Source organism: Meriones unguiculatus, chromosome 18 (assembly GCF_030254825.1).
Source record: "Meriones unguiculatus strain TT.TT164.6M chromosome 18, Bangor_MerUng_6.1, whole genome shotgun sequence".
Lineage (NCBI taxonomy): Eukaryota > Metazoa > Chordata > Mammalia > Rodentia > Muridae > Meriones > Meriones unguiculatus.
The window spans coordinates 43,379,661-43,405,190 of NC_083365.1; the positions used below are offsets into that span (position 1 = coordinate 43,379,661).

Genomic DNA, 25,530 nt, shown 5'->3' on the forward strand with positions numbered 1-25,530 from the left:
GGCCAAGTTTGATTTCTAATATCTTTATTTATTGTTCTCCATGGAGGTGTATGTATGTATATGTGTGTGTGTTGGTAGTGTTTTGTTTTTGTTTTGCTGTTTTGATTTATATTTTGGAAACAGGTTCTTTCAATGAACTCAGACATTTCCATGGCCAACCAGAACAGATAATCTACCTGTCTCAATCCCTCTCTACCTTCACTCCCCTTAAGACTGGACTTAGAGGTGTGTAATGCCATGCCCTAGGTTCATACAGTTGTTCAGGTCAGAAATCTGGTGCTCATACTGTGTAACAAGTACTTCACTCACTGAGCCATCTTGACAGCCCTGTTTTGTACGGCTTCAACTTGGCATTTAGTTCCAATCTTACATTTGTTTAAAGGAGAGCTTTTATTTTTGTGATGAAATTCATACTGAATCAATGTTAATTAAAATAAGAATAGATCATTTAAAATGTCTTCAGAAAAGAACATTAATGTCTTAATTTACTCACTGGCTATTTTATTCATCACTATGCAATCTACATCTTTTCGAACACAGAATGATTTTATGATACAAAGGAAATAGGAAGACATTGGGCTTTGATGGTTCTTAGTTCAGATACACTGTAAAAGGCCAAAACCCATACTTTTTCACAAAGGAAAAATACCTTTGCTCACAGAAATTTGGTTCTTGATTATTTTATATATATATATATATATATCAGAAAGAGTCTAAGATTCTCTGTCATTAGTGCTTGTACAAAACTGATCAAGGAAAGAGTATGAGATAGTGAAAGAATTTTCAGATTGAAGTTAGAGAAGCCATTCCCAGGTTAATGAGCACAAAATAGCAGGCATTTTGAAGAGTTTATTTGGAGAAAGGAAGTGTCTGTAGAAATCAAGTGATTAAGATGTGATCCTCAAAGCGAACTCTTAGCGATCTCATTAGCAGAGACTAAGAATAGTCTACAAATGCAATAAGAGCCCTGATAAAGGGTCACCAACAGCCTAGTGTGGACCATCTGTTTGGGACACACCGAAAAGAAAGCCTCATTGGCACAGAGCAACAAACCTTCCGAAGAAGAGGGGATGGTTCCTTCCTGACTCGTGAGGAAGGATGACTCAAATTTATACACGTATAACTATACAAATTTTATTGCTTGATTTTGATAGTTCTTCCAGGTATGTTTACATAAAGTGTATGCATGTGTATAATTCTACATTTGAGATTTAATCATTCTTAATCTGAGCAACTTAAAAATTCCATTTTCTCACAGATATTCTTTTTTTTTTCTTAAAATTACTTCATACTCATTTGTATACACTTAATTTTTTTTTCTCTGAAATAGTGTTGTTTATCTATGTCCTATTTTTATTACTCTACTTTTCCTTTCAGAGAAGGTAAGCTTTGTACCTGGTGGGGCATTGTATACATTTTTTTACTCTCTTCTTTGCAGAACCTAAACAAATGTTTCGCATCTGTTAACCAAACATTTTCTCAATTTAATGATGAAAAATAAGAATGATTCTTTACATGTTCATTAAACTACTGTTAAAACCGTATGTCTGTTATTTATGATTATCAGAATTTTGAAATAAAACTTTGGGTCAAGGAACTAAGATCTAGTAAATGATATTTTTCATAAGGATTATACATTTATAATGCAGACAGTTTTAAGTTGTTCCTCATAGCATTTTTCATACAATATAGGCACATGTGTAGTAGGGTGGGATTAATAGAACTTTGGACAAAGTCATATTAGGAGCTTATGTATTCTTTGTATAGTGTAAAGGAATAGTCAGATTACTAAATGAGGATTCTCATGTGAGTGACAACTTACTGTATCCAACTCAACTGTAAAGAATGTACTGCTTCTCATCTAAACACTGAAGACAAGTTTCAAATGGTAGAGATGAGCCAGAGAAGTGTTTTTTAATTCTCTGCTAGAAAAATATCAAGAATTGACACCAAATGCAATCACACATAACAAGGAGCTAAGCTAACCTGGAGGATGTTTGGATCTTGTCGGAAAGAACTGACTGCAGGAGTAAACAGCATACCAGAGAGGGTCACCAGTGAACACATGAGAGTCAAATTTTGTTGTCTCCCACACCCCAAGATCCTGATGACTGATGCTCTGAATTCTAGAAAAAAATAGTTAGGGAAAAACTATTCTATTTAGCTCTCACTTGTGTCCTTGTACCATAAGCCATCAAAGAAGAGTCATAACTAGGAGTGGACAATGAGAGGAATAGAACTGTCCAGATAAATTCTAGCCATATACAGTATGGAAGCTTTCCCAACACCATGTAGGTCTTTATAAGGAAAGACAGTAATTATAATATTAAAGTGAGTGAAAAGTTTTCAACTGTATAATCTGAATATTTGAATTATCATATAGCTTTATATTGTTTATTTGCCAAAAAATTTCCTCGAAGGACAGAAGTAAGATTAACTCCAAAAAAACAAATTTTAGATCCCAGGGAGCCCTGCAGAGACTGATGCCCCAACCAATGACCATGCATGGAGAGGTCCTAAAACCACTGTTCAAAGGTAGCCCATAGACTCAGTCTCCAAGTGGGCTTCATAGTAAAGGGAGCAAGGACTATCTCTGGCATGAACTCAGTGGCAGGCTCTGTGATCACCCCCTCCTGATGGGGGGAGCAGCCTTGCTAGGCCACAGAGGAAGACAATGCAGCCAGTCCTGATGAGACCTGATAGGCTAGGGTCAGATAGAATGGGAGGAGGACCTCCCCATCAGTGGACTAGGGGTGGGGTATAGAAGGAGAAGAGGGAAGGAGGGTGAGATTGGGAGGAGAGGGAGGGGGACACAGCTGGGACACAAACTAAATAAATTGCAATAAATGATAAAAAAGAAACTTATGAGTAATTTTTAAACTATGAAATCTAGGAAACTTTTGTATATAAATAAATAAATGAAACAAATTTTAAAAAATACAACTTCTTAATAATAATAGTATTAGCAGATTGTATTAGTTCAATACAGTAATTAAAGTATTTTCACTTATTTGAAAATAAAGACAAGAATTCCCTCTCAAGTAATTTTATTTTTCTCTGGATACACTCTACATTTCATTAATGATGACTGATGGGAGCAATGGCAGTTAATTAAAGCATCAACTTGAGAGCTGAGCTTTCAAAATGATGCATATAAGAAATTTTATAATCAGCAACGAATAATTTCCCAATTTAAAATATTCTAAAGTATCCTTTTTTTTTTTTTTTTTTTTTTTTTTTTTTTAACCTAAAAGAGCTCATGGTCCTGAAAAAGAAGCACACTGAGGAGTTATTTGAAAATTAGAGGCAGTAAATCCTATGAGAAATTCTGGGAAAGTATATAATTCTGTGCTGCACAATTTGAAGAATCTAGGGCAATAAGATAAAACTGTTATGTATGTGTGGGTGTGAAGTTGAGAGGAGGTAGAGACTTAGTCACTTTGTTCTGCTCTAAAAAAGTTCCTGAGACTGGGTAATTTAGAAATCCTTGGCATTTGCTTCTCATAGTTCTGGAGACTGAGAAGTCCAAGTTCAAGGCAATATATCCGGTCTGGTGAGGTTCTGGTTTTTGTTTGGCTGACAGCACCTTGTACTGTATGAACACTGGCAGGGAAAAAAAAAAAAAAAAAAAAAAAAAAAGCCCTGTTCCGTTTGTTAAATGTGCTTTTCATAAGGCCCCTGTCATTATGTCTTAATCATTTAATTTTATGAGGTCTTGGTTTTCAATACATGAATAGGTGATAGCTGCCATGAGCAAAAAAAATGATAACAGATATAAGATGTGATAAGACAAAAAGGCAATAAAAATATTAAAGTATTACTGGTAGAAAACAAAGCATCTAAATTATTTTTTTCTCATTTTAACTGATTACTGTTCAGCAAGGTTTTCATAAAATAGTAAGGCAAAAGAATTATGGTGTGGTTTTACTGTGTAGAGTAACCACATAATTTTATATTTCCTCTGCGCCCTGTTTTTTTCCTTTGTTCGCTGTTTTTGTAGGACTGCTTCCACCTGAAATGTTCTGTGCATTAAACCAGAGTCATCAGACTGGTTAAAAAGCAGAAAAGCACCCGGTTTGTATATCTATACGAACTTAAAATTGTTAATATAGGCTCTAGGTGGCCTCTGAAAACTGGGAGCCTCACGTAATCTAATTTAGAAAATCATCAATAAATAAAAACACAATTGTTACATAGTAATGGGAAGAGGGACTGCCTCTGACATAATCTGATTGGCCTGCTCTTTAATCACCTCCCCCTGAGGGGGGGCAGCCTTACCAGGCCACAGAAGATGACAATGCAGCCACTACTGATGTGATCTGATAGACTAAGATCAGAAGGAAGGAAAAGAGGACCTCCCCTATCAGTGGACTTGGGGAGGGGCATGCATGAAAAAGGGGGAGAAAGGGTGGGATCAGGAGGGGATGAGGGAGGGGCTTATGGGGGGATACAAAGTGAATAAAGAGCAATTAATAAAAATAAAAAAATTTAAAAAACACAATTGTTAATTGTTCACATTATACTAAAAAATCTAAACCTAAAAGCAGTTTTCTGTTGCAACTCTTATGTTCCCCTTGAAACTGGTTTAAAATATTGCTGCATATTCTACATTCTGCCCAGAACTCAGAAGACTGAAGTGATTGAGATATAGTGGGGAGTTCTCTCTTCCTTAGCCATGGTTTCTTAGTTCTAAAACACATGGAAAAGAAGAAGTTGAGAATAATGTGATCTTTTATACTCAGTCATTTTTTTTTTTTTTTTCCCTGAGATCAAGACTATTCCAGTTTGGTTAGGAACTTAGCACATTAAATATTCATGAATGATTGCAAGATGGTCAGTGAATGGTGCCCATATTTTTAGAGTTAACTTCTTCCTCATTTTTATCTTTTGTTGCCTGGAAAACTGATACAAAAAAAAAAAAATATGCAGAGACTGCCTATTACACCAACACCAGACATCATTTCTGCTACCAGTTTTAGTATCTCCTCTCCAGGGCCTTGGTTAGCTTGATCTAACCAGTTTTATTATCTCCTCTCCAGGGCCTTGGTTAGCTTGATCTATCATTTGATTTCGAGCCTCACTGCTATAAACTCTTCACCTTTGCTTTGCTTTCGACATTGTCCCCCTTTAGTAAAAAGGTTAAGACAAAATGAATTCTAATAATTTTTTGATACAGAATTAGATACATTGAATAGATAATGAAATGTCTTTTTTTTTATAGACCCTGGAAAAGAAAGAGAGCAAGCAAGCATCTATCTGGTTATCTCTGACCTCGTTTGAAACCTGTGTGTTCTTGCAATGGTTCTGTCATTATTTTGCTTATGTAGAAATTGTCTTGTCACATTACGTCAAGAGGAATCCTACAAAGAGCCTGCTTGTCATTTCTTTTCTTCTAATGATTTCATAAGTAGAGGTTTATCTACTTTTTTTGTTGTTGTCATTATAGATTTTAATTAGGGCAAACACTATAACACACTTTTTAGATAGTATTTTGTTTATATTCACTTCATTGCAAAGAAGATAGTCTTTAAAAGGTTAAATAACTCCATCAAAGCCAGCATGTTCAGTACATACCAAAGCACAGTTTCTTGTTCAGGCCATCCATACCCCAAAATGAGATAATTTGCCTTGTACTTCTAAATAATGATTTCTGAAAAAAAGGCTTGGGAGGCTTCTACTGTTGTCATTTTCATGACATAGTATCAACTCCCAAGTTCCTCTTAGCCCTTCTAGTTAAAACATTCTCATTTGATATCATACCTCATTTATAACATTGGCCTTTTAACTATATCCACTACCTATCCCTTTTGTCTACTGTGAGAGTTTTGTTAAAGGGCAGTGACAATATTCTCTTTAGCCCCTGTGGTTCAGTAGGAAAGTCACTTGTCAAGGAAACAAACAAAGCAGAGAGAAAGAGGGAACAGAGAAACACAAGACCTCAAGGTGGTTCTTGAAGTTACTGATATCACTCAGAAAGCAATGTATCATATCCCTCTAGCTATCATACCATATTTAAGAACATCTATGCCCATTAAAGTTGCATGTGGCCTTCCAGTCAAATTTTATAATAGAGCCCAGAAAGAAGGATCATTTCAGATTGTTTGGAAAGCATAGAATTTAGTAATGATTGACTGTCTTTCAGATGACTTAGAAAAATATGCTAGACTAAATTAGATGACCAAAGCACCCTCTGGTACATGCCTTTCATTTTATGAGTGTGAATAGGATTTAAGACTTGCTTTTAAAACCACAAAAAGTGACAAAACCATACAATGGGAAAAAAGATAGCATCTTCAACAAATGGTGCTAGTTTAACTGGATATCCACATGTAGAAAAATACAAATAGATCCATACGCACAACCCTGCACAAAACTAAAGTCCAAGTGTATTAAAGACCTCAACATAAAATCAGATGCACTAAACCAGTTAGAAGAAAAAGAGAGGAAGAGCCTTGAGCTCATTAGCACAGGAGACAACTTCCTGAACAGAACACCAATTGCACAGGCTCTAAGAGCAACAATCAATAAATGGGACCTCATGAAACTGAAAATTTTCTGTAAAACAAAGGACACTGCCATCAGAACAAAATGAAAGCCTATGGATTGGGAAAGGATCTTCACCAACCTTATGTCTGCAGAGGGTTAATATCCAGAATATATAAAGAACTCAAGAAGTTAAACAGCAACAAATCAAGTAATCTAATTAAAAACGGGGGTACAAAGATAAACAGAGAATTCTCAACAGAATAGTATGTAATGGCAAAGAAACACTTAAAGAAATGTTCAACATCCTTACTCATCAGGGAAATGCAAATCAAAATAACCATGAGATTTCACTTTACACCCATAAGGATGGCTAAGTTTGAGAACTCAGGAGAGAACACATGCTGGAGAGGTTGTGGAGAAAGGGGAACCCTCCTCAGTTGCTTGTGGGAATATAAATTTGTACAACCATCTTGGAAATTAATTTGGCTCTTTTTCAGACAATTAGGAATACTGCTACCTCAAGATCCAGCTATACCACTTCTAGACATATTTCCAAAATGTGCTCAAATATCCAACAAGGACATTTGCTCAACCATGTATGTAGCAGCTCTATTTGTAATAACCAGCATTTGGAAATAATCCAGATGTTCCTCAACTGAGGAATGGATACAGAAATTGTGGTACATTTACACAATGGAATACTACTCAGCAATTAAAAACAAGAGAATCATGAAATTTGCAGATTATTCACTACTTTGATCTACATCATAGAGCAAAAATTACATATGCTCACACCAGAAATTACATATCTTTACACACAATCATTTCTCTTGATTTTTTTTATGTTTGAGATTTTAATTTTTTTTTCAATGCAGTTTATTCAGGAACCTTGAACAATCATCTGACCCTGGGGAAAGCCAGCCCACAGCTTAAATAGCCTCTGGGTAGCCAACCCCAGCGTGCCACGTGGGCAATGCAGATAGGTCCACATACAGGGAAGCAAGCCAGATCCTCAGCCTTAGCCAAATGTGGAATTGTTCATGACAGAGAGCACTCACCATCGGGAAGGTGGAACGCAGAAACCAGCTCCATCTTTAAGGCATAGCATTCCGCAGCTCTCTACAGTTACACCTTTTTGTTTTAGATGCATCAGGCAAGAGTAGAGATCTGATCTCTGATATTAGAAATAAATTGGGACTTTGTACTGATGTTCATTTAGGTGTCCTCCACCCAAAGAGCATCAGACCTGTCCAATACCTTTTTCTCAGAGGCGGGACCTGGGGCATCAACCCGCATGCAATCAGACATGCTCTTCTCTGGGTCCAAAGCGGCTGACCCTGAGTGCAGTGCTTAGCCTCGCATCCTGAGCATAACATTTTAGCTTTTTATGGTAGCCAACCATGCTTGGGGAGACTGTCCTGCTACAATGGCTGTAAAGGCCTGAATGGTCATGGCTGCATTACACTGTTGTGAGACTCTAATCTTGCATATATACCACAGGCAAACCAAGGAGACCAACACCAGAAGGCCTGCTAACGCTCCCATGCCTGCCCATTCCTTCAGATGATTCATGGCTGCAGCAATCCATGATGATAATCCTGTGGCTAGTCCTGCGTCCACTCTGGTAGAATTTACTGTGACAATGGCAACTCACAGCTGCTCCATCGTAGTATCGAATTCTCCAGTCCAATTACCTAAAATATAGCTAGACAATTGTTTAGACAGATTTGCAGCATGGGAAAAATTCTCATATTGTATGCTAGTGACACAAAGTCCAGCATACTTCCATTGACAGCCAAGTTGAGCGATTTGCCATAGGGTATCAATTTGCTCCTGCACGAGGTCAATCCTCTGATTGAACACCATCAAGCCTCCTTTTAGTTGAGCATTAATTCCTTTTTGTACATCTAAGGCATGAGCTACATTGGCTAAAAGATTATTCAGGGTCTGAGCAGTCTGCACAGTATGACTCATGGCTAATGCCGCGGTGGTAGCTCCAAGAGCCGCAAATGAGATGGCAGTAACAATGGTGGCTGTAGTTCCAAGATCCCTTTTCTGTCTGAAGAGAGTCATAGCGTGAGGGGCATCAACGGACACAGGCATCCAGCGAGGCATGCGAGTAACTAGGGCATACCTAAATTCACTAGCATTCCAGCATTGGGCAAAAGAGCAAGTATCATTACCACAATTACTTGGTTCTATCTGGCTAATAATGAATAAAAATGGGGGATATAAACAAACAGGTGTGGGTTTATAGGAAATATTATGAGAAGCCTTAACCCCCTCGTTGGAACATCCTGCATCAGTTCTAGAACTAGCAGTGGTGGAGTCTGAGGTCTGAGTAGGTTCAGGAGACCATTGCCCCCAGGGGCGAGACGTGCTCCATGTAAATTGACTAACTCCATGTTTTCCTCCACTTTTGAAAGTCCTTTAAGGTTCTTAAATTATTTTTTCTCTTTTTTTTTAAATTTTTCATCAATTACACTTTATTCATTCTGCATCCCCCCATAAGCCCCTCCCTCCTCCCCTCCCAATCCCACCCTCCCTCCTCCCTCTGCATGCCTGCCACTCCCCAAGTCCACTGATAGGGGAGGTTCTCCTCTCCTTTCTGATCCTAGTCTATCAGTTCACATCAAAAGTGGCTGCATTCTAATTTAATGACAGTTTCTCCTTTTCTTTTCCTCCCTCCATACCCTCTGCTATAACTGTTCTTATTTTCAAATTTATGGATCTTTTTCCCCATTGATTGTTCTTGTGCACATATATGCATTCATGTAAGCATGTACATTCCTAAATATACCTCATTGACCACATATAATGTTACTTGTATATTTCCAGGTATGACTTTTTAGAACTGGATGACCAATTGTTGTGCTCTTCCCAGGGGAGGGCAATTTCTCTCAAAGCTTTATTGAGTTGTGTATAGTTCTTTGTGTTAAGTTTGAACCTTGTGTGGGCCTTTTCTCATCAAGTGTGTCAGGTTGTCGTTGTCATTCTTGTTCAGCTCATGTTCTGGAGGTCATATTGGTGAGACTTTACAGGCATAGCTCCTTATGTTATCAGGAGGCACAACATGTCCTTCTTAAATGCATCATCTAAGTCATCATCAAATTGCCTTCCAACAATGAAGCTGTTGCATGGTTGTAAGGGGTCTGTGATGGAGCTCCTTTTGAGTGGTGTCTGGAAGTTTATAATATGGGTGCACAAGTAGCCAACAAGAAAGTTAGAACTTCAGCCATCAGCATAGGAACAATTCTACCCATATCCAAGTAGCTTAGCCAAGGATGTGACTTCTACCTCAAAATCAGTGTAGTCTCTGATTTTGAAATCCTAGGAACACCCAGCTAGATCAAACAATTACATACTGCTTTGCAATACAGAATGGACACAAAGACTGAACACAAAGATTGAGCATGGCTTGATAGCTTAGGTTTGTAATGACAGTTACTCAGGAGACTAAGGAGGAGGATCACAATATCAAGGCCTGCTGGCCTTCAATGTGAAATCAAGGCCAGCTCTGTCAACCAAGTAAGGCTTTGCTTCAATTATAAAAGGGGGAAATGTGGCTCATTTAATTCAGTGGTAAAGTACTTGCTTGATAAACATGTCACGTTGTGTTCACTGCCTGATACTACAAAATAAATCAATAGATCGATCCATCATTCAACCAATAGATAGATAGATAGATAGATAGATAGATAGATAGATAGAATGATTGATTGATTGAGGAGAGAGGGGGAGAGAGTTATACTTAAGCATATTTTGTAAAACCATAGTATGGCCTGCATTTCAGTTGGCAGCAAAGTATCTTGTTATTGTAGAGGTCATTGATAGCAAAGGATCTTCAGTAGGAAGGACATACCAGAAGAACATGTATTTTGTTGAGCTGAGTGGAACTGCTATGACCAATGGATGCTCTGTGGAGATCAGTACACTGACCTCATCCTTGTAACTAAACTCAGAATACATTTCCAAAGTGGAGATAATTACCTTTCAGCAGAAGATATTGTTTATTACTTACTTTATGTATGTACTTGTTTTTCCCTATATTTATGTGCGTACCATAGGCATGTCTGATGCCGAAGGAAACCATAAGACAAGGTCTACCTAATTCATGAAACTGGAATTACAGCATTTGTGAGCATCATGTGGGTCCTGGGTCTCAAATCCAGGTTCCCTTTAAGAGCAGCACTGCCCTTAACCACTGAGACATCTCGCCAGAAATGTCTTAAAATATAAAAAGAAAGACACTCCTACCCAAAGGATACTAGTGAATGATTACTGATGAACCGTGGTTGACACATATATAAATAAGAAACATACACTTTTTATGAAAGTAAAAAAAAAATTAAAAAGTGTATAAAATCAATGAAATTCACCGAGCATATCATTGTACTAGCATGCTTATCCTGAAGTGTGTCTGTACTTTCGTGGCTGCATGTGTCTCAATGCCTGCAGAGAAGGGAAGAGAGATAGGAAAGAGAGAGCGAGAGTGAGAGAGAGAGGTTCTGTTTGTTCCTTGTGTGTTTATATCTGGATCTATCGTTGTCTGTCTATTTATCTCTGTCTATCTGTATTTATCTATCATCTGTCTATATCTGTATGTGTAAATATATGAATATTTACTTGTGTCTATCCATTTGCATTTGGTTGTATCAGTGAATATGTGCTTTGAAAGTTTATGTGCAGATCTATGATACTTGCAGTACGTGCGTGTGAGTCTTTGAATATGTTATTTGCATTTATGTGTTTGTGTCTGTGACAAATCTGTAGAAAATTAAAAAAGAATCTTCTTTAGAAAATTTAGTAAGTATTAGCAAAGGATAGAGAAAAACAACTTTGATTTTTGCCTATAGAATCTAATTTTAGTTTTGGTTCTGTAAATTTTGTAGGCTGCTTCAGTTCTAAGACTTGGTTTCTCCGCATAAAAATGAATTATACCTTAAAAAATAACACTGTCTTATTACTAGTGGGGTATAAATTAGGAAAACCGTTTTAGAAATCTGTTTAGATCTCTTTAAGAAGCGGGGCCTACTCCCGTTCAGAAATCTTTCAATCTCATACCTGGCCAAATACAGCCACTACAGTTGTGCACATATGCTCACCAAAGCAACATACTGTGTTTGAGCTTGAAATAGTAGGCCACAACTATAACTCCTCCAAGGCTACAAATAATGACCTTTACATACGTATACCTACTTAGAAATACACATGGCTAAAAACATGAGCAAGCTGCAGGCTTCTGGCAATATGCATAATTTCACAAATGTAATGGAACATAGCCACGCATTAAAAAAAAAATTCATATTGTTTCTGTAACAGAAACAAGAATCCCTAATATAAAAGAAGAAAACTTCTACAGCTTAAAAAAAATCAACATAGTGTTTACACGTTTGTGTGGTAGTTTGAATGAGAAATATCCACTGAAGGCTCACGTATTTGAATACTTAGTCCCCAGTAGGGAGTGCTATTTGGGAAGTTTATGGAACCTTTAGGTGTCTGGACCTTGATAAAGCAAGTGCATGGTGGGGATAGACTTTTAGAGTTTATAGCCTCTTCCTGCTTCCTGTTTTCTCTCACTCTGCTTCCTGACCACAGACGGATATGTAGCCATACAGCTTTGTGCTCGGAAGGTTGACATACATTCTCTACACGTATGGGCTTTATTCTATAGAACTCTAAGTCAAAATAAATTTCATCCTTAAGATGCTTTCATTATATTTTATCATTATATTTTATTATTATATTATATTTTACCACAGCAATAGAAAGCTAATCAATAGACTGAAGATGATCAACTACCAGAAAAGAACATGAAAAAATGAAATGAACTATCCTAGTTATGTTTTTCAGTTTGGATTTTGTTTTTGTTTTGTTTTGTTTTGCTTGGTTGCTTGTTTGTTTTTGTTCTGTTGTTGTTTGTTTGTACCTTTCTTTTGTTCTTATAAGTTAGTTAATTAACTTTTATTTTGTTTTAATTTTCAAAAGGGTCTGTCAAGGAAAGTATGCTGGACTTTGTGTCACTAGCATACAACATGAGAATTTTTCCTGTGCTGCAAATCTGTCTAAACAATTGTCTAGCTATATTTTAGGTAATTGGACTGGAGAATTCGATACTACGATGGAGCAGCTGAGAGTGGCCATTGTCACAGTAAATTCTACCAGAGTGGACGCAGGACTAGCCACAGGATTATCAACATGGATTGCTGCAGCCATGAATCATCTGAAGGAATGGGCGGGCATGGGAGCGTTAGCAGGCCTTCTGGTGTTGGTCTCCTTGGTTTGCCTGTGGTATATATGCAAGATTAGAGTCTCACAACAGTGTGATGCAGCCATGATCATTCAGGCCTTTACAGCCATTGAAGCAGGACATTCTCCCCAAGCATGGTTGGCTACCATAAAAAGCTAAAATGTTATGCTCAGGATGCGAGGCTAAGCACTGCACTCAGGGTCAGCCGCTTTGGACCCAGAGAAGAGCAAGTCTGATTGCATGCAGGTTGATGCCCCAGGTCCCGCCTCTGAGAAAAAGGTATCGGACAGGTCTGATGCTCTTTGGGGGGATGACACCTAAATGAACATCAGTACAAAGTCCCAATTTATTTCTAATATCAGAGATCAGACCTCTACTCTTGCCTGATGCGTCTAAAACAAAAAGGGGAACTGTAGAGAGCTGCGGAATGTTATGCCTTAAAGATGGAGCTGGTTTCCGCCTTCCACCTTCCTGATGGTGAGTGCTCTCTGTCATGAACAGCTCCACATTTGGCTAAGGCCGAGGATCTGGCTTGCTTCCATGTATGTGGACCTATCTGCATTGCCCACGTGGCACGCCTGGGTTGGCTACCCAGAGGCTATTTAAGCTGTGGGCTGGCTTTCCCCAGGGTCCGAGGATTGTTCAAGGTTCCTGAATAAACTGCATTGAAAAAAAAAAAAAAAAAAAAAAGGGTCTGAGTCTCTTTCAAAGGCTGGCCTTCAACTCACAATCCTTCTCCTTCCACCTACCTTCTAAGTGCTGGGATTATAGGAGTACTCTATAGTGCCTGGTATTCATCAGAGTTCTACTCTAAGAAGTCTACATATCTTTCCGATATGTCAGCACCAGGCATACTCTGATAATCTTGCTTTTTCTTTTAGATAACTATAGATCAAGGTACTCTTAAAGCAGAGTAGCAGTCCTATGAAACTATTAAAGAGGATAATGCAAATAAGCAGGATACAAGCACCTTTAGCATAGTGCTTCTGTGAAAAAAAACGATGTTAAAAATCTAGTGACCTATCTGCATTGCCCCCGTGGCACGCCTGGGTTGGCTACCCAGAGGCTATTTAAGCTGTGGGCTGGCTTTCCCCGGGGTCCGAGGATTGTTCAATGTTCCTGAATAAACTGCATTGAAAAAAAAAAAAAAATCTAGTGACAACTGCTATTCCATTGTGGAGCAAACTTACAAATCGTGTGCTATCTTAAAGTGTAATGGAATGGATTAATACAGAAAATACCAAGATGCACCATATGTTAGATATTGCCATGTGGTTGTGTGTGTGTGTGTGTGTGTGTGTGTGTGTGTGTGGAGAGAGAGAGAGAGAGAGAGGGAGAGAGAGGGAGAGAGAGGGAGAGAGAGGGAGAGAGAGGGAGAGAGAGAGAGAATGTATACATTTGATTAAGGGTTATAATTAGAAAAGGTCAATATTAGAAGTACATAGTTTCCATAATATAATTTTACAAGGCTGTCCTTCCATTACAATTCTCTACCAAAGATCAGGCTTCATTCCACTTTTAGCTAAATGAAAATATCAACAAAATAGATCCAGATTATCATAAAATACCCACTGTATTTATTCATGAGTTATACCAAATATAGGTCACTCCTGATCATAGCCCAGAAGACCTAGGCCTCTCTACATATTAAACAGCCTGTATTTCTGCAAACTGATTTCACAATGAGGAAAGTCAGTGTCTTCCAGTTCAGAGACGTTTTACAAGTGCACAGATTCTTTAAAACTGTTTTTCCCAGGAACATACTAGCAGAAATGTAGTAAGTGTTAGCACTGTGTGTCAGTGAAGACAAGGAATGGAAAATATTGCTCATTTGTATCCTTCCAAAATAATGGGCTGTAGATAATAATTAATAGTTATATTCATACCCCTTGATTTAATTAACTCCAGCTTAGCTGTTTGCAAACATGTGATTTTATGTTTGGGTACATGTGTCAATGTTAATATGAGTCATTAGTACAGACTGTAGAATAAAGGCAAGCAGCAAAAGGCAGGGCCCAAGGTAATTCTAAGCATTCTAGTTTTAGATATTTTGCCCACGGAAACAGCAAATGCTATTTTATAACACAAAGTTCTGAAAAGGTAGAAGGAAAAGCAGGGTAGATAGGACAAATACATGAGTAACATGTAGAGTAAGTTTTCATACTGTAATCCATCTATGTCAGATCACAATAGGACAAAAACAAAACAAAACAAAAAACAGTGTGTTAAGATATGGCTGTGTAATCATAAATAGTCTGATTTTAAACATACTTACCCAAGGAAAAGAGATAATAGATAAAACCAAAGAATATAAAAACTGACCATAAAATATTTTATTTTGACATGCAGGTACTCCACGGCTCTTTATGAAATTAGAGGAGAACCACACAGTGCTTGAAGAAGGGCTGTTGAGAGAATGTTTGCAAGTCTTTAAGGTACTCTATTGAAATTCATTCTATATCTTTCTAAAGTACTGTATGATACATGTATATAATGCTTATACATAATATGTGTGTGTGGTGTGTACGCATAATAAACATGTACTATACTGTACCTCACAAAGCACATGCATATACATGTAATGACCAAATTAGGGTCTTTGGCATTTCCACCTTCTTTACTAATATTACCTCTTTGTGATGGAACTCTTCCCTATCTTTTCTTTGTTACTAACAGATAGGTTATTAAACCAATGCTGCTATAAAATGAGAGAAATTACTTCTCATATCTATAATATATATCAGTATGTCTTAGTCAACAAGTAATCACTCTACAATCCCTACATTCTAGCATGCATTATTTGACTCTGTCTCCATTTGGTAATTATATATATATATATATATATTTATATTTATAAATTATATATATATATAAATTTATTTCATCCTTCCTTGCTTTTGAGTTTAGCTTTCCTCATGACATGGCGAAAGACAAGCTTACATACTTTTGGTTGGAAAAGAAACAAAAACACTATAAGTAATTTCTATAAAAATTCAGATAAAAGTATTTTATTACATGCATCCTGCCCAAAGTTTGCCTATGAAATTTTATTAAAGAAGGGGAGGATAGAGAGACCTGGAGGGGATGTGAACTCCAAAAAGAAAACCAAAAAAGACAAAAAAAATCTGGGCCCTGGAGGACCTGCAGGACTGATACCCCAACCAAGGACAATGCATGGAGAGGACCTAAAACCCCTGCTCAGATGTAGCCCATAAATCCAGTATCCAATTGGCTTCCCTAGTAAGGGGAACAGGAACCATCACTGGGATGAACTCAGTGGGAGGTTCTCTGATCACCTCCCTCTGTGGGGTGCAACCTTGCCAGGCCACAGAGGAACTCAATGTAGCCAGTCTTGATGAGACCTGATAGGCTAGGGACATATAGAAGGGGAGGAGGACCTCCTGTATCAGTGGACTAGGGTAGGGGCAAAGGGAGAGAAGAGAGAAGGAGGAAGGGAGGGATTGGGAGGAGATGAAGGAGGGGGCCACAGCCGGGATTCCAAGTGAATAAATTATAATAAATAATAGATTAAAAATTTAAAACAGAGGAGGGAGGAGGGAACAGATAACATGGAAAAGAGGAGATGAAAGAAAAATAGTGCCATGTTCTCATATGATCTGGAAATTATTACCCAGGGGAATACAGTGATACAGATGAAGGCGAGGAACATCTCATACTTGAATCATATTTTATGTAATTTCACTGTTCTTCATAGTTGAAAACCTTGTGTTAGCATGTATTACTTGCACAGAATTATATGTTCATTGAGACATTTTCTATAAACTCACACAAGCTTCTTAAATCACATATATTTACTTTATTCTTAAATTTTTACTTGTTTGCACCATTGAAATGCCTACTGACTAATGTGGACTGAAGCTAAAATAATAATGTTTTCAAAGTGTTAAAATATGAATCATTAAGTTATCACGATAAATTTTCATTTTAAATGAAAATGATCTAGACCTATGTAGCAACTGTAAGTTTCATTGTCTATTAAATGTCTCTTTTATGAAAATTTTTAAGGATTTAATCAGAATAATAAAATATCAATTCTGCCCTTCAACTGAGGAATGGATACAGAAATTTTGGTACTTCTACACAATGGAATATTACTCAGCAATAAAAAAAACAAGGAAATCATAAAATTTGCAAGTAAATGGTGGAAACTGGAAAAGATCATTCTGAGTGAGGTATCCCAGAAGCAGAAAGACACACAGGATATATACTCACTAGACATATAATATAGGATAAACCTACTAAAATCTGTACACCTAAAGAAATTAATCAAGAAGAAGGACTCTGGCTAAAATGCTCAATCACCATTAAGAAAGTCAAAAAGGATGGACATAAATAAGAGAAGAAAATAAGGAACAGGACAGGAACATGCCACAGAAGGCCTCTGAAAGGCTCTATCTACCCTGTAGAGTATCAAAGCAGATGCTGAGACTTACAGCCAACCTTTGGTTACAGTGCAGGGAATCGTAGGAAAGAAATAGGAAATAGTAAGACATGGAGAGGACAGAAGCTCCACAGGAGAGCAACAGAACCAAATAATCTGGGCACAAGGGTCCTTTCTGAGACTGATACTCCAACCAAGGACTATTGATGGAGATAACCTAGAACTCCTGCACAGATGAAGCCCATGGCTGTTCAGTGTCCAAGTGGGTTACATAGTAATGGCAACAGGGACTGTCTCTGACATGAACTGATTGGCCTGCTCTTTGATCACCTCCCCCTGAGGGGGGAGCAACCTTACCAGGCCACAGAGGAAGACAATGTAGCTACTCCTGATGAGACCTAACAGATTAGGATCAGAAAGAAAAGAGGAAGACCTTCCCTATCCCTGGACTGGGGGAAGGGCACAGTTGGAGAAGGGGGAGGGAGAGTGGGACTGGGAGGGGAGGGGGAAAGGAGCTACAATTTAAAGTGAATAAATTGTAATTAATAAAAATTAAAATTAAAAAAGCTTTTCATAATGGAAAAATCAATTCTTCGCTCAGGACAAAAAAGTATTATATTATCTAATTTACTTCTGTGTGTGCATGTGTGTGAAGCAGTAGAATAGTTTGAATATATACACACATATATGTATGTATGTATGAATATATATATATATATATATATATATATATATCAAGAAAATTACATCAGCAAATTAAAAAGATCTTGGTTGCTCATGTTGTTGTTGCTGTTGTTTGTGGTATTCTCAGCAGCAGGGATATGGAATCCACATTGGCATTGTCAAGCAGAAACTTAGAGGACGACTATGATAGCTTTTCTAACACTAGGGATTGAACCCGGAGTTCCAGACCTGTGCATAGTAGGTGAGAACACTGCCAAGAGTTCTTCAGCAGTTTTATTTACTTTCTTTTTGTCTTCCTAAGTTGCCAAAGCATTGTTTGAACATGTGATTGCGCCTCATTCTCCAGAGCGCCTGGGATTACAAAATTGTAGTGACAGTTCTTTTGCAACTGCTGTTTTGAGACTCAATTTAAATTAGATTTTTTTTGGCAAACAGTGAAATCGTTTCAAGATGAGATGGCACAACAACTGAAACACTAGACACAGTTTTAAGCTAATTCCAAAATGACCTTCAGTTTGGGTCTACACTTCCTAATGCTTAAAGGTGACAATGCACATCTCACTTGTGCAGATTGTCACAATCCACAGAATACACATCCCTCAACAATCTTCCTGTTGTATGAATGCTTTCTTTAGACTAGTTAGAAATGGGGTAAGAAAATGTGGTACATCTATACAATGGAATACTATTCAGTTATTAAAAACAAAAACATCATGTAATTTGCAGGCAAATGGATGGATCGGGAAAAGATCATCCAGAGTGAGGCAACCCAGACCCATAAAGACATGCCTCATTTATATTGATAAGCATATATTAGCCATATAATACAGGATAACCATACTGTAATATACAGACCTAAAGAAGCTAAGTAGCAAGGAGCACCCTAGTGAGGATTTTAATTCTCATTCAGAAGGGTAAATAGAATAGACACCAGAAGTAGTTGAAGAGAAGGAACAGGATGGAAGCCTGTTCCTTAGATGTCCACCCATTAGGATCAAAACAGATGCTGAGACTCACAGTCAAACTTTTGGCAGAGCACAGGGAGTCTTATGGAAGAGTGGAGGGATAGAAGTACCCAGAAGAGACAGGAGTGCCACAAGAAGATCAACACAGAGCCTCTGAATGACTCTACCCAACAGGGTATCAAAGCATGTGCTTAAGCTCATCAGCAAACTTTGGGCAGAGTGCTGAGACTCTTATGAAAGAAGGGGGAGATAGATAGGGTACAGGAACTCCACAAAGAGAGCAACAGAACCAAAAAATCTGGACCCAGGGGTCTTTTCTGATACTCCAACCAATGACCATACCTGGAGATAACCTAGAACCTCTGCATAGATATAACCCTTGGCAGCTCAGTCTCCAAGTGGGTTCCCTATTAAGAGGAACAGGGGCTATCTCTGACATGAACTCAGTGGCTGGCTCTTTGATCACCTCCTCCTGAGAGGAGAGAAGCCTTATCAGGCCACAAAGGAAGACGATATAGCCGGTCCTGATGAGACCTATAGCCGGTCCTGATGAGACCTGATAGGCTAGGGTCAGATGGAAGGGGAAGAGGACATCCCTTATCAGTGAACTTGGAGAGGGGTTTGGGAAGAGATGAGGAAGGGAAGGTGGAATTGGGAGGGAATGAGGGAGGGGGTTACAGCTGGGATACAAAGTGAATAAACTGTAATTAATATAAAATATTATTAAAATTACAAAAGACCAACACAGCCAAAAAGCTGGGCATGGGGGAGTGGGGGAGTTGAGGGTGGGGAGGTGGCAGGGGTTGTGAAGGCCCATGCACCAACCAAGAACTATGAATGGAGAGAAACAGGGCAGATGCTCAAATGTAGGCAGCTTAGTCTCCATGTGGGTTTCCACTGTAAGGGGAGCAGGGGCTGTCTCTGTAAAGACCGTGTTGCCTGCTCTTTGATCACTTCCCCTTAGCAGGGCAGCCTTTCAGGCTAAAGGGCAAGAGGATGCAACCAGTCCTCTTCAAGTCTCAAGGATGAGACTTGATAGGCTGAGGTCAGTTAGGGGAGGAGGGGTTTCCCTTTCTGAGTACTAGGGGATTGGGATTGGGGAGGAAGTGGGAGGAGGGTAGGACAGAGACAGATGCTAAAGAGGGCTACAGTTGGTATATAAAGTGAATAAATTTTTAAAAATTAATTAAAAATTAAATAAATTGGGGCAAAGAGGACTTACTTCTCATCAACCCTGCCAGAAACTTGTGTTCAGAGAAGGGTCATTTAAGGAGAGAAACCTCCTATCAGAGTTAATGACCATAGCCCTACTTTGCTAATTAATGTCACTGACTCATGTGGTGTGAAAACACAACTTAAAAGGATCTATACCAGCAAGGAGTCAGTTCTGGGTAAGGGAAAGAGCAGGGAACCCTTTATGTAACTAAGAATGGAGAATCTTTAATATTCTGTTAATTACATCTTTCAAATCTATAATTTCTGAGCAGGGCAGGTAGGCAAAATCAAATCAGTGCTGCTATGACACAGTGGTTCCATTTAATTAAAATCCACCACCTTCAGATTACCTCTTGTAAGGGCACGTACTGGAATCACCCTGAGTCTTGGTCTTAACTTCTGGTTTTCTCCTTTAATTACTGCATGAGCTTTTTTACCCTTGACTTTTATGCGATAACTTTAATGGAGCATTTTAATTCATACTACATGTACAGATGCAGGAATATGGATTTGCATGGACTCATACATTCCTGAACACATAAGTATACACATATTCAAGCATGCATAAGAGGCTCTAAGAATATGTAACACTGAGACTTTCCTTTCTAGGACATGTTAACTCTTCATAGAACTCTCACATTCTGAAACGCCTCATAGATTCTGTGAACTCACTCACTTGCTAATCACAGTATCAACAGCCCTTTCTTTTAAATAGAAATATTATGCTATAAGGGAAAACTTCTGGCCCTGAAGGACATGCAAGATATTAAATCAGGTGCAGAGAAATAGTACACAGCTCAGTAGTAGAGAAGTTACCTAGTATAAAGAAAGAGTTCTGTCGCAGCACCAGTGTTGAGACTTCAGGGTTTTGAAATTGTCCTTGCTGGTGTAACAGGGAACAAAGAAAGCATAGACGTAGGTATAAAATCCTGGGACTGGCTGGTCTATGAACTCTAGTTCTGACACAAGCAGCCCAGACAACTAGCACATTTAATACATACAGGTAAATGTGGAGGTGGGTAATTATATAAGGGTTATCAAGGAGAGAGGCTAGCCAATCCTGATAGTGGGATTTTGTAGAGGAGCACTGCTATGTTGCAGTCATCTGTGTGGAGGAACCTGTGGTTGATAATTTCTGTAACACACTGTCAAAATCGATAGTAGGACCAGAGCAAGATTTTGTCATTTCCCTGAGCCTTACCCAGAGCCTTGACATTCCCATGGGTCTTAGGCAATGGGGTCCCTAAGACGACATTACTTGTATTACTTGTGTCAACTATACACATTCACTCAAAACTTCATCTCCTTCCCATACTCCAATACTCCCAAACAGACAGACAGAAACACACACACACACACACACACACACACACACACACACTCAGGAGTGTGCATACATATTATGTAAAACATTTGGAAGGCAAGGAGAAAATAGGTCTGAAAATATTGACATAAACTGAAATGAATTTCTTTAATTATCCACCAAGTTTCACATTTATGGGTACTTCAGAAAGCATAAAAACCCATATGTATAAAAAGTTCATCAGTGTATGTGCACATTCATACTATAGTGAATTTATGATAACGCCTGTTCACTGGACTAATTTCATGTTAGGTAATAGCAAGTATGTTTGCTGACTGAGAATCTTTTTATACTTCTGTCATTAAAAAATTATAATCTGTTATCTATTATTGATTCTATTATATAAGCTTTGATCCAGTCTCATAACCCATTATTATTAAAAGAGGATATAAAATGTGGCATCACTTTTATACCTCACATAGACCGTTTTCTAACAAGCAACCATGACAGATGATAAAAGCTGGGTACTTTCTTTGCAGTCAACTTTGGAATTGCATTGGTTGCTGCTGAATTGCCACAGCATTAATTTGAACACTTTCTAATTGTCCTTTCCTTTTTTGAGACACAAACTAGTGTTAGAGTTTTAGTTTCTGAGACACATTTAATTTCGTTTGTGTAAAGAAAACAATGGTAATGGCTTTTAGAAATACAGTGCATAGAGTCACAAATAAAGCTTGAATTTGTAGAATTGTTAAACACAGACTCCCTTTTGGGCTGTGGGTAATAATAGTGCAAGAATGCCGTATAAGGGGCTGTTTGTGTGAGTGGGTTTTGGCCTATGAGTATCTGGGTATATCTATTTGGAACCCAGAACACACATACGAATTGCTCGAGGACTGTAAAAACATTTTATGCAATGAGTCATCCCACAGTCCTCGCTTTGTTGCAGGGCAGTCATTGCTGCACATTAATTTGGATGCTAACTATGCGACCGTGGAAAACACAAAGGCAGAGGACCTTGCTCACCCAAGGAGATGCTTTAAAGGACTCACTCGGTGAAAACATCTGCAGTGCTTATTTTAAATCAAGCCCTCTAAATTACATCTTCAGGGAAAGTAAGCTACTCATTGCAGTGAACTAGAGTCTCATCATGAAGCTAGATTAAGAGAAGGAAAAGAGAAGAAAACAGAAATAACCAGAGAGGAAATGAAGAGAGAAAGGAGAAAAAGGGAAATCAGGGAACATATGCCACAAATATCTCTGGGGCCAACAAAGGCGTATATGAAGATTTCCAAGGGTAAACGCACAGGTGCTGAGAGAAATTACAGCAGTCTTGTGTTGGTGTTGTAAACAACTGGGAATGTGAGCATGAGAAAAGAGAATAATTGCCTACCAAATACAATGTTCTTTATCTGCCTCTGGAAATTTCTCCTTATCATTTAACATGTGAGAAAAAATACAGTGACAGTATTTTCTCAGTGTACAATAAGCTAAACCTAAAGAGGGTACTGTGTTTAGGTATTTTGCAGTGAGGGTGGGGGAGACTGTTACCATTGAAAATAAGATTATTTCTACAGGAATTCTCACTGCAATACAGATGCTACCAGAATGCATTTTCTGCTTGCTACAAAGCATTGTATAGGCAGTGAGATTGTCAGTCAAAAGCACACATTACCTAGTGCATGTATGTTGAGGCAAACTTATGGGCTCCAAAGATGGTTTGCAGAAAGAGTGCATTAGAATCTTCATATCAGCTATCTAAGGATATAGTACACTTAAGAGGACGTCATATTTTAAGACATTAAACTACTCATGCAAAAGTTATTCAAGGGACAATATAGAAATTAATAGTTATAGTTTGCTAAAGTTTAATAACTCCGAGGATCAAATTTGATCAAACAGAATCTTGTATCCTTAACACTTACCCTTTCTACGCATTGATACAATTCGATAACCCATGAAATAAAACCACACAGAAGGTCAGCATTAAATTTGCCTTTTAAAAAAGTTAGGACATTAGAACTTAAGAAGAAAACAGTTCTAAATAAATGCAAAGTACTGGGAAGAAATGGAGACAGGTAGGTGTTTGTGTAGATAGAAAACTGCTGTGGATAAACTCACTAACTAAATGAGGCAAGGCATGCAAAGGGTTTCCAGTGTGTCTAACAAACTAAATGGTAAGAACTTAGCGGTACAGAATATTTATAGGTGGCAAGACCATGTACATAATGTAAGCGAATGAGATATTTGTAAGCATGGAAATGATTTCCTAGCAGTGAGTGAGAACTAGGAGACAATTTCGTACATGAGTGCGCCACATACTACAGTAGCACAGTGACCTTGAGATCCAATCTATTTGAATCTAATCTAATAGAACATAATCAGCTGGAGTAGCTCAGTATTTGACTCGGCATAAATTCAGGCCAGGTCACCAATAGTTTCACTGTCTTACCGCAATCACTATACCTCGGTGTATCGAAATATTGGCCTGAATATTTATGTTTATGTTCCCCACTAAACAAGAGGATCCAGTGTCTGGTACTAGCCACTTAGACGTGAGAAAGTGGCCTATCTACCATTCTATGGTTTGGATGTTCCCATCCCATAGGTAAGTTGAAACTTATTGTACATTATGGTTATATGAAAGCATGAGGCTTTGGGAAAGTAGGTAAGCCAGGAGTTTCTTGCCTCCAGACATAGAAAAGTATCATAGGGAAGGGTTATAGGAAATGGGTTGTTCTGATGGGTGAGGAAAATGTATAGCTTTCTTAAGTTGTGAGGCAGGGAAGTATTAAATACAGAGGTTTTGGAGATGAAAAAAAAAAAAAAACCCTAGAATTTAGTACCCCTCTATTAAAACTTCATGTAGTCATTCATAATAGCCAGAATCTGGAAACAACTCAGATGTCCCTCAACTGAGGAATGGATGCAGATATTGTGGTATATTTATGCAATGGAATACTACTCAGCAATTAAAAGCAAGGAAATCATGAAATTTGCAGGCAAATGGTAGGAACTAGAAAAGATCATCCTGAGTGAGGTAAACCAGAAGCAGAAAGACACACATGGTATATACTCACTTATAAGTAGATATTAGATGTATAATAGAGTATAAACATTAAAATCGATAATCCTAAAGAAGCTAAACAACAAAGAGGACCCTAGGAAAGAGGCAAACAGGATAGATATCTGAAGTGGGAGAAGTCAAGGAACAGGACAGGAGACTACCACAAAGGGACTCTGAAAGACTGCACAATAGGGTATTGGAGCAGATGCTGAGAATCATAGCTGGACTTTAAGCAGAGTGCAGGCAATCTTGTAGAGGAAGGGGAAGATAGATAGATCTGGAGGGGACCAGAACTTCACAAGGAGGCCAACAGAGCCAAAACATCTGGGCTCAGAAGGCCCTGCAGACTGATCAACAATGTACTATGCATGGAGAGGACCTAGACCACTTGCTCAGATGTAGGCCGTGGGCAGCTCAGTCTCCATGGGGGTTCCCTAGTGAGAGTAGCAGGAGTAGTCTCTGCCATAAACTCTGTTGCCTGCTCTTTGATCACCTCCTGCTGCCTTACTAGGCCACAGGAAAAAAGAACCCAGATAGTCCTGATGAAACCTAATAGGCTAGGGTCAGATAGTAAGGGTGGAAGACCTCCCCTATCAGTGGACTAGGGGCATTGAAGGGGAAGAAGGTGTTAGGGTAGGACCAGGAGGAGATGAAGGAGGACACGACAGTTGGGATACAATGTGAATAAGTTGTAATAAATAATAAAATTAAATTAAAAGATTTAATGTCCCTTACCAAAGCCCAGTGGGGAAAAAATGCAAAAAGATGTCAAAATCTGTAGCCAAATTAGGTGTTTTCCTTCCTCAACATCCACGATGAAAGATTTTAGTTCTTCCTGTGGTTTGGTATGTTTTATCCATCATCACTTCCTATCTCCTTCATTTTCCAGCCTGCTTTATCACCCTCACTATTTCTGTCTCATCTGCAAGGGAAGCCATAGTATGCCAAGTTACCGTGGCTTGGTACCATCTATTCTGTCTGCTAGGAAAACCTTTTCCTATATATCCATTGCCTCAGGTCCTCATATCTTCCAGGTCTTTGTTCAAATATTACTTCTTGGAAGGTCATCCACAAACAAACTTTTTCAAATATCATGTGATGATTTTTCCCCACTTCTGTTTATCTTTTCCAGCTCCACTTTCAGTTTTCATATAATTT

General features: G+C 38.3%; 1 protein-coding gene across 9 annotated transcripts in view; it reads right to left on the reverse strand.

Annotated features, from left to right (window-relative positions):
• Nucleotides 1-25,530, reverse strand: part of Lrrc4c (leucine rich repeat containing 4C) — a 1,367,614-nt gene that overhangs the window by 44,269 nt on the left and 1,297,815 nt on the right. The window lies entirely within an intron of this gene.